The sequence below is a fragment of the Nicotiana tabacum genome, chromosome 6, assembly GCF_000715075.1.
Source record: "Nicotiana tabacum cultivar K326 chromosome 6, ASM71507v2, whole genome shotgun sequence".
Classification (NCBI taxonomy): domain Eukaryota; kingdom Viridiplantae; phylum Streptophyta; class Magnoliopsida; order Solanales; family Solanaceae; genus Nicotiana; species Nicotiana tabacum.
Window position 1 is genome coordinate 59,846,437 of NC_134085.1, and position 8,364 is coordinate 59,854,800.

Here is an 8,364-nt window from a genome sequence, read left to right on the forward strand (position 1 = left end):
AGTTATGAAATACTTCTTTCCACCGCGAGATGGTATTGACTTTATGTCACAAATATCTATGTGAATCAAGTCTAAAGGATTTGAATTCCTTTCAACCGACTTATAAGGATGTTTAACATACTTAGATTCCACACATATTTGACATTTTAATTTTTCGCATTCAAACTTAGGCAATACTTCCAGGTTAATCATTTTTCGCAAGGTTTTATAATTGACATGACCCAAACGTACATGCCATAAATCATTTGACTCAAGTAAGTAAGAAGAAGCTGAAGTTTTATTATTAGTTTCAACAACTATTACATTCAGCTGAAAAGGCCCTCAGTAAGGTAACCTTTTCCTACAAACATTTTATTCTTACTAATCACTACCTTGTCAGATATAAAAATGCACTTGAAACCATGCTTTACAAGAAGTCCAGTAGAGACTAAGTTCTTCCTAATCTCGGGAACATGAAGGACGTTGTTCAAAGTCATGACCTTGCCAGAAGTCATCTTGAGAAATATATTACAGTATCCTTCAATGTTTGCTGTAGCAGCATTTCCCATAGAGAGCGTCTCTTCAGGTCCAGCAGAAGCATATTTAGAAAATGCTTCCCTCACAGCACAAACATGACGAGTGGCTCCAGAATCAATCCACCACTCCTTTGGGTTTCCTACCAGGTTGCATTCAGAAAGCATGGCACACAAGTCATCAACATCATCATGCTTTTCTACCATGTTTGCTTGACCCCTTTGCTTGTCTTTCTTCCGAGCACGACACTCTGTAGATTTGTGTCCGGTTTTTCCACAGTTGTAGCAGTTTCCACTGAACCGCTTCTTGCTTGGGTTGTATTTCAGACCAAAAGCCTTCTTTCTCTTTTTGTTATCTTCAACAATATTTGCTCCCATTATTGTTGAATTTCCACGGCCTCTCCTTTCAGCAGCTTTATTGTCCTCTTCGATTCTCAATCGAACAATGAGATCTTCAAGGGACATCTCCTTTCATTTGTGTTTCAAATAATTTTTAAAGTCCTTCCACAATGGAGGCAACTTCTCAATTATTGCTGCTACTTGGAATGCTTCATTGATGACAAGACCTTCAATGAAAATTCCGTTAGTAAAATTACTAAATATTTTACGTTCAACATTAGCATTCATTTGAAATATACCTTCAGCAAGTAGATCATGAATAATCACTTGTAACTCCTGGACTTGGGTAATAACAGACTTGCTATCTACCATTTTGTAGTCCAAAAATTTTGCAGCGACGAATTTCTTTATCCCGGTATCCTCAGTTTTGTATTTCTTTTCAAGCGCATTCCACAATTCTTTTGACGTCTCCACGCCACTGTATACATTATACAGATTATCCTCCAGTTCGCTAAGAATATAATTTCTGCACAAGAAGTCAGAATGCTTCCACGCCTCAATCACGAGAAAGCTATCATTCTCTGGAGTTTCATCTGGAAAATCAGGAACATCTTCCTTGATGAACTTCTGTAGACATAACGTAGTCAAGTAGAAGAACTTCTTTTGCTGCCAGCGCTTGAAATCCATCCCGAAAAATTTTCCTGGTTTCTCTGTCGGTGCCAACGCCGGAGTTCGACTTGTCGATGCATTGGCAGTCATCATCGGAACAGCTTGATTTCCGTCATTCGCCATTTTTACTGTAAAAATGACACAAACAAACGTTTAATAAACGTTTAAAACTGGAGTGAAAAATCACGTAGATTTTAATCTCCAACAAAACGCCACGAAGTCTTTACTCTCCAAATGGGAGTACACAAAACCACAAAGGTTTTAAGTTTTCAGAATAATAAAAGTAACACAAATACAGAAATTAAAATTATTAAATTCCTTAAGCTTGTTGTTTGTTGTTTCCTGTATAGTACTTCTTATCTGGTATAAATATGGAATGATGGAAGATCAAGTTTTAACTTTTCCACTCTTAGATATATATTATCCTCTTTATCAGCTACCTACAGCAGTAACATACGTAAATATAAATGATATAACTGAAACAAAAATTATTTCGAGCCCACTGAATTCACAGTGTTTCCTTAAGGAATTTAATCCCCTCCTAGTACCCAAGGTTATGGATTATTTCCTCCCAGGATAGAACGAATTACACACTGGTGTAGCGGTACTTCAAACCCCAGTATTTCAGCGAACGCAAAGTTCGGCAGCAAATCACACTTACAGTTGCTTTGTTTGTAGTTTTAAAAAAATGCAGAACAAGGGAGGAGAACTCAGAAGTCAAATGGAAATTCTGAGAGGAAGGAATGCAATGTATAGCCGGTGTTGAATTCTTACCGAAGATGATATCAGATTGCAATTCGTTTTTCCAGTGTATACAGAGTGTAGTTTGAGTGTATACAGAGTGTATATCAATTATATACAGAGTGTATATCAATTGTATACTGAGTGTTTCGAGTGTTTTTTTCCGGTGTGTTCTTCTTTCTCTACAACTTCTGCTCTATTTATAATAGTCATGTGAGAGAAATCCACCCCCTCCATGGTGGAACAAGCATTAAGATATCATGGAGGAAACACTTACATGGTGGAATGAACACTTGTTTGGTGGAGCCAAAGAACTGGTAACATGTGTTATACCAGATGCCCTGTCTTATTATGTGGTTGATATTGGAAATGAAATGGGAGTTCCAGTTATTCCCTTTGACACCCTTAGCCCCTCCTGCGTTTGGGTTTACATGTATCTGCCAAAACTCATCGAATCTGGCGAGCATCCCTTCAAAGGTACTCTGTCTTTGTCTCCCTCACACATTTTTCTTTCTTTGCCTTTGTTTCGTAAATTCAAATTAAATAAGATTACAACACTGTTACTAGTAATGGCGTCCCAATGTTGGGAGAGAAGCCTATGCGTCATTATTTATTTGATAATTAGTGCTCCCTCAGTTCCATTAGATGAAGTATTTTCCTTTTAAGCATGTTCAAAAAAAAATGATACGGTTTCTAAATTTGGAAATAATTCAACTTTAAACTCTTTATTTTACCCATTTACTCTTAACGAGAAGCTTTTATAGCCACACAAATGTCATGGCCTCACAAACTTTTTACACCTTAAGCTTTTAAGACCACAAGTTTCAAAAATATTCTTCTTTTTTCTTAAACTCCGTGCCGAGTCAAAATAACTCATCTAATATGAAACGAAGGGAGTAATAATCTGAATTACTTTTATTTTGTTAGAAACATGTATTCATATCTCTCCCTATTTGTTGGATTGAGTCAATCAGTTAAAATTCGAAGTTAGCTTTGATTTGATTAATTTTTATTTTTGATCAAAATTTAGAGTATTCAAACTACAAGAAAAATATTATAAGTTGCAACTTTTCTCACATCAAAATGGTGAAAAAAATACATTCATTATGTTAGTCATAGTTTGAATCTCATTAACTAAATTGAACAGTGTATTACATTTCTGAAGGAGAAATATAAAATACGTTAGTAAATAGCACTACTATTTATATATTCCATAAATTGATTAAAATGGATACAAATCACGAAAGGTGGGAGTGTCTTGCATTTGGCTAGATTAAAGTATTATTCTATGCGAGATGTTCTTATTAATCTTTAATTCATTTAGGTAAAAAAAAAGTCCTTTCTAAACTGACTAATGTATAAAAACATAAAAGTAGAGACTAAGAAAATATATTGAGGACCTAATGCAAATAACTGTCGGAAAACTCATTTAATGAAATACTATTGGGCTAAACTAGTCCACATATAATATTGTCCCTTTGTCAAGTCCGTACAATTTTCTCCAAAAAATCTCACACCATTAAGCGATCATTTCATTTTATACGTAGGCTCTCAATCTTTTCAACTTTTAAATGTGGAACTTTATTCGCACACCCAATAATCTTTCTCTCGAACTAAGTTCCACATGGCTCATCACCATGATCCACGGGCCTTTCCCTCGAGCTAGGCTGCATATATCTTATTACCAAGATCTACGAGTCAATTTTCGAGATTCACTCTGTGACACCCACATGTGAATGTATTTATGACAACCAAAGCCCGTAACTAGTGTCTTTTGACGTGCGCATCTCCAAGCTCGTAAGGGTAAGCAAATCGAGGTCGTACCTTCACTCTACTATTGTCCTACTCGTCCTGCTGAGCCTGGGCTTTGAAAGATTAAATAAATAATAAAAGAAATAAACTTTACATAGATTTAAAAATTATATATAAAGGTTTTGTTTCAAAAAAGGTCTCGCTGCCCATAGAAAAGAGCCAAAATAGATTGAAATAGAAATGCATATGAAAATGAATGACAAACGATTTTTATGAATATAAAGGGACATCAAAATATATTTGAATTTTAAGAAACTGCAATTTTGTTGTGATTTTGAGTTCAGTAAGCTTGTGTGGAGCATCAACACTTGAGAGTTGAGACAAATTATGGAAAAGACTACCACTAATAAAGGGTGATAGAAGAAAGTGACTAGCAACACTCTAGACTTATCTGCTTATTGGCAATTAGTTTCCACTAGTAATGTAATTTGAGTTATTTAATTTATGTGCAAATAACTTTAATATATTAATCTTTCAGGTAAAAGTTATATATAATCATTAAATAAATGTTAATAAAAAAGTAAAAATTTTTCAAATCTCTTAAAATTATCCATAATTTATTGTCCATATTGCATTACTCATAACTTAAAATTATCATATTCTTGTCCGTTACTTCCATTATAATACATTATAAATAAAAATATTTTTTTTTCTTGTAGTAAATTTTTTATTTACTTTTATTCTTTTATTAATATTTAAATTTATCATATTTTTTATAATACCTATATTCTTATCTTTATAATTAATTAAGATAGATGTGTTGTTTTTATCTTTCAATTTATTTATTTTTAAAATTTTATTAATTAAGATAGGCAGACAATATCTTTACAAAAATATTCACCGTCTTTTCATTCAGATTCAAAAAAAAAGTTAAATTAAGTATTAGTATTAATATTATCCTAAATTGCCAAGTGGTTTTATAGTAGTTTGTCACTTGACTTAACCACAATCAAATTTTATTTGCTATTATTTAAAATACATTCTCTTCGAAAAAATCAAATAAGTCTTATTCTTCCAAATATTCTACATTGAAATTATATATATATATATATATATATATATATATATATATATATATATATATATATATATATACTAATATACTTTCTCTTCTTTCTTTTAATTTCTTGTCCGTATTGCATTACCCATAACTTAAAATTATTTGTATCCTTGTCCACTACTTTCATTACAATACATTATAGATTAATGTGCTTTTTTTTTCTTGTAAACCACTACTTCTAAAAAATACATTATAGATTAATGTGTGTGCGCGCGTGCATATTCTCTTGGAATTCGATTTATAAATGTTTTGATTTTTCGAGAAGTTAACAATATTACAAAAACTCAATGTCAAATTAGAAAAAGAGCACGCAGGCTTAAAAAAAACTCTTTCGATGTTACCCTTTCAAATATATATTTCTTGCAAATAACCATTTTAAATGGCTAAAATTAAAGCGACAAAGTAGTTTTAAATAGGATTTACAATATCCCATAACTTTAGGGTGATACAAAATTAACACATTATATTTTCTTCTTATCCTTTTAACTTTATCCTATATCTTTCTTAAATTCTTATTACTTTGTCTTACTTTGCTATGTGTCTTATTCTTAAGACCCACTTTATTTTATATTTTAACTCACTTCAAAGTATAAATAGTCATATGTTATCTCAATTTACGCTTTTTTATATTTATTATTTTGTTTCTATTATAGCTTTTTAGTTAATTTTTCACCTCCATATTTCTAATTAATATATAAGAAAATCTATGAGTGGATCAATATATAGATATAAAATATAAATATAGATGTAGATACCAATACATATATAAACATAAATTATAGATATATTGATTGGATTTGTCTAAGATCTATTTAGATTATGTATAAGATAAATTCAACTACTTCCACTAATTATGTTTTCATTTATAATTTTTAATTATTAATGTTCTCTTAAAATTGTCAAGTAGCTTCATTTTAGCTTGTCACTTGGCTTAACCACAATGCATATTACCCTCCTTTTAATATAATATAGATAGATTTGTAACCCGCCCTCTTTCTCTGCCGGAACAGCCATTAAAAGAAAGGTCATTTAACTTGAAAAGGCATTTTTCTTTCTTTCATAATTTGTAAGATTCCCCAGTGAAGGGAATATTATTAAACAAATCATCCAAATTTGGAATGCAGAGCTAACTTTATATTTTCTTTCTAGACAATGACTTGGATGCATCGGTAACACATATACCTGCCATGGAAGGTCTTCTTCGCCGACGAGATCTTCCACACTTTTGTCTCATGGATTGTAAGACTGATCCAGATTCCTAGCCGCTTTGAAGCAAGTTGAGCGGATCCAACAATCCTATGCTCTCATATTGTATACATTTGAAGATTTAGACAGGCCTTTTCTTTCTTGTATTCACTCTTACTCTCCTAAAACATATGCAATTGGGCCAGTACACTTGCACTTAAAGGCTAAACTTGCTTCAAAAAACACTCCATCTTTGCCCTTCTCAAATAGTTTGTGGGAAGAAGATCATAGTTCTATTAAATGGCTTGATGCGCAGCCCATGGGATCAGTACTGTATGTGAGTTTTGGAAGTGTTGTAGTTGTATCAAAGGAGGAAATTTTGGAATTTCAACATGGCCTATTGAATAGTAAAGTTAAATTTTTGTGGGTCATGAGGCCCAACATTTTGAAGGGAGGCAAATCAGACGTTCAATTTATGAAGGAACTTGCAGAGGGTTGCAAGGGAAATGGCTACATAGTGAGTTGGGCTCCACAAAAGATGGTACTGGCCCACCCATCCATTGCTGGATTTTTAACACATAGCGGGTGGAATTCAACATTGGAAAGTATCTGTGAGGGAAAGCCCATGATATGCTGGCCAAAATATGTGGATCAGAGAGTCAATAGTAGATTAGTAAATGAATTATGGCAAATTGGGATGGACATGAAGGACATATGTGATAGATCAACTATAGAGAGAATGATAAAGGATCTGATGGAAATAAAAAGAGACGAGTTGAAGAAATCAATTGAGAAATTATCAAAGTTGGCAAAACTAAGTGTTGGAGAAGGAGCTTCGTCGTACAATAACCTCGACAGTCTCATTGATGACATCAAGGAGTTGGCTAGAACTAAAGAAAATGAAAACATAAGAACGTGACATGCTACTAGAGGTGAAATATATTAATTTGGGCTAAGCTGGTGTATTCTTTTTTATTTCTGCTGCCGAATATAGTAGTTATCAGTTTGACATGGGGTCCTAAAATTTGCCGTTATTTTATTCTTCTTCTACCTGCGGTTGTTTGTATTTTTTTTGGAAACTATTGCTTTTTCCACGGAGGAGAGACTTCTTTGTTACTTTCTCTTTTTCCAAGACGTTATATAATCTCCCTCTTCAAACATTATTTGTGGTTGAGAATTTTTATTCTACGCTTTAGCCTAATCGTATGTCCAATCCCAATATGTGCCTTCTATTATCATTGTACGTCTACGCATATCATCTATGTGCATTTACATTGACAATTCATCAACATTATTATCTTTACTTCCGCAAGAGTACATGTTCATCTAAAATTAATTAAACAGACGGTATATTGGAACGTAGATTATGCCTTCTTTTGACAATAAAACAACTTTTGATTATTTTCTTTTTTCGACTAGATGTAATTTTGTAACATTCCACATATTTGAGAGAGTTTTGTTCACGAAAATACATTTTGCAAATAAGAAAAGACCGATTATAATAATGTAATTTATGTCCTTAAAGAACTTAAGTCCATCACAATTTTACCGCATAGGTTTGTCACAAAAATGTAGTAAAATGTTACTGGAAGACAATAACAATAATATTGTAATAATATTATAAATAAATACACAAATTGGCTGGAGTCGTGTTGACCGTTGAGCATTGTCCTAAGAAACTATTTCAACATTGTGAAATGTCTCCCTAGGATTAAACAAATCTACCTCTATTTAAGAGGATATATGAATCAGCAAAATATTAAATCACAAACCCAGATAGTTAGAATAGAAGAAGGGAAATGACAACTAGATAGTATAAAAGAAGGAGAAAAAAGTAGGAAATGTTGGAAGGAGGAAAGAGTGAAGACTTCTTGTGTGATGATCTTTCTTCAAGTGTTTGAGCCTATTTAAAGGCATTTTTGCGTGAAAAAATTTGGCCACTTGTCCAAAATCTTAACACTTGTTGAAAGTCTTGACATTTATTAAAAAACTTTGCTACTTGTTGAAGGCCATGCCACTTGGCCATAAGTCTTCATAAAGAAGATA

The 8,364-nt window shown here is 32.6% G+C and overlaps 1 pseudogene; it reads left to right on the forward strand.

Annotated features, from left to right (window-relative positions):
- The first annotated feature begins 2,521 nt into the window (after positions 1 to 2,521).
- Positions 2,522 to 7,478, forward strand: LOC107814548 (7-deoxyloganetic acid glucosyltransferase-like; annotated as a pseudogene).
- The last annotated feature ends 886 nt before the right edge of the window (positions 7,479 to 8,364 follow it).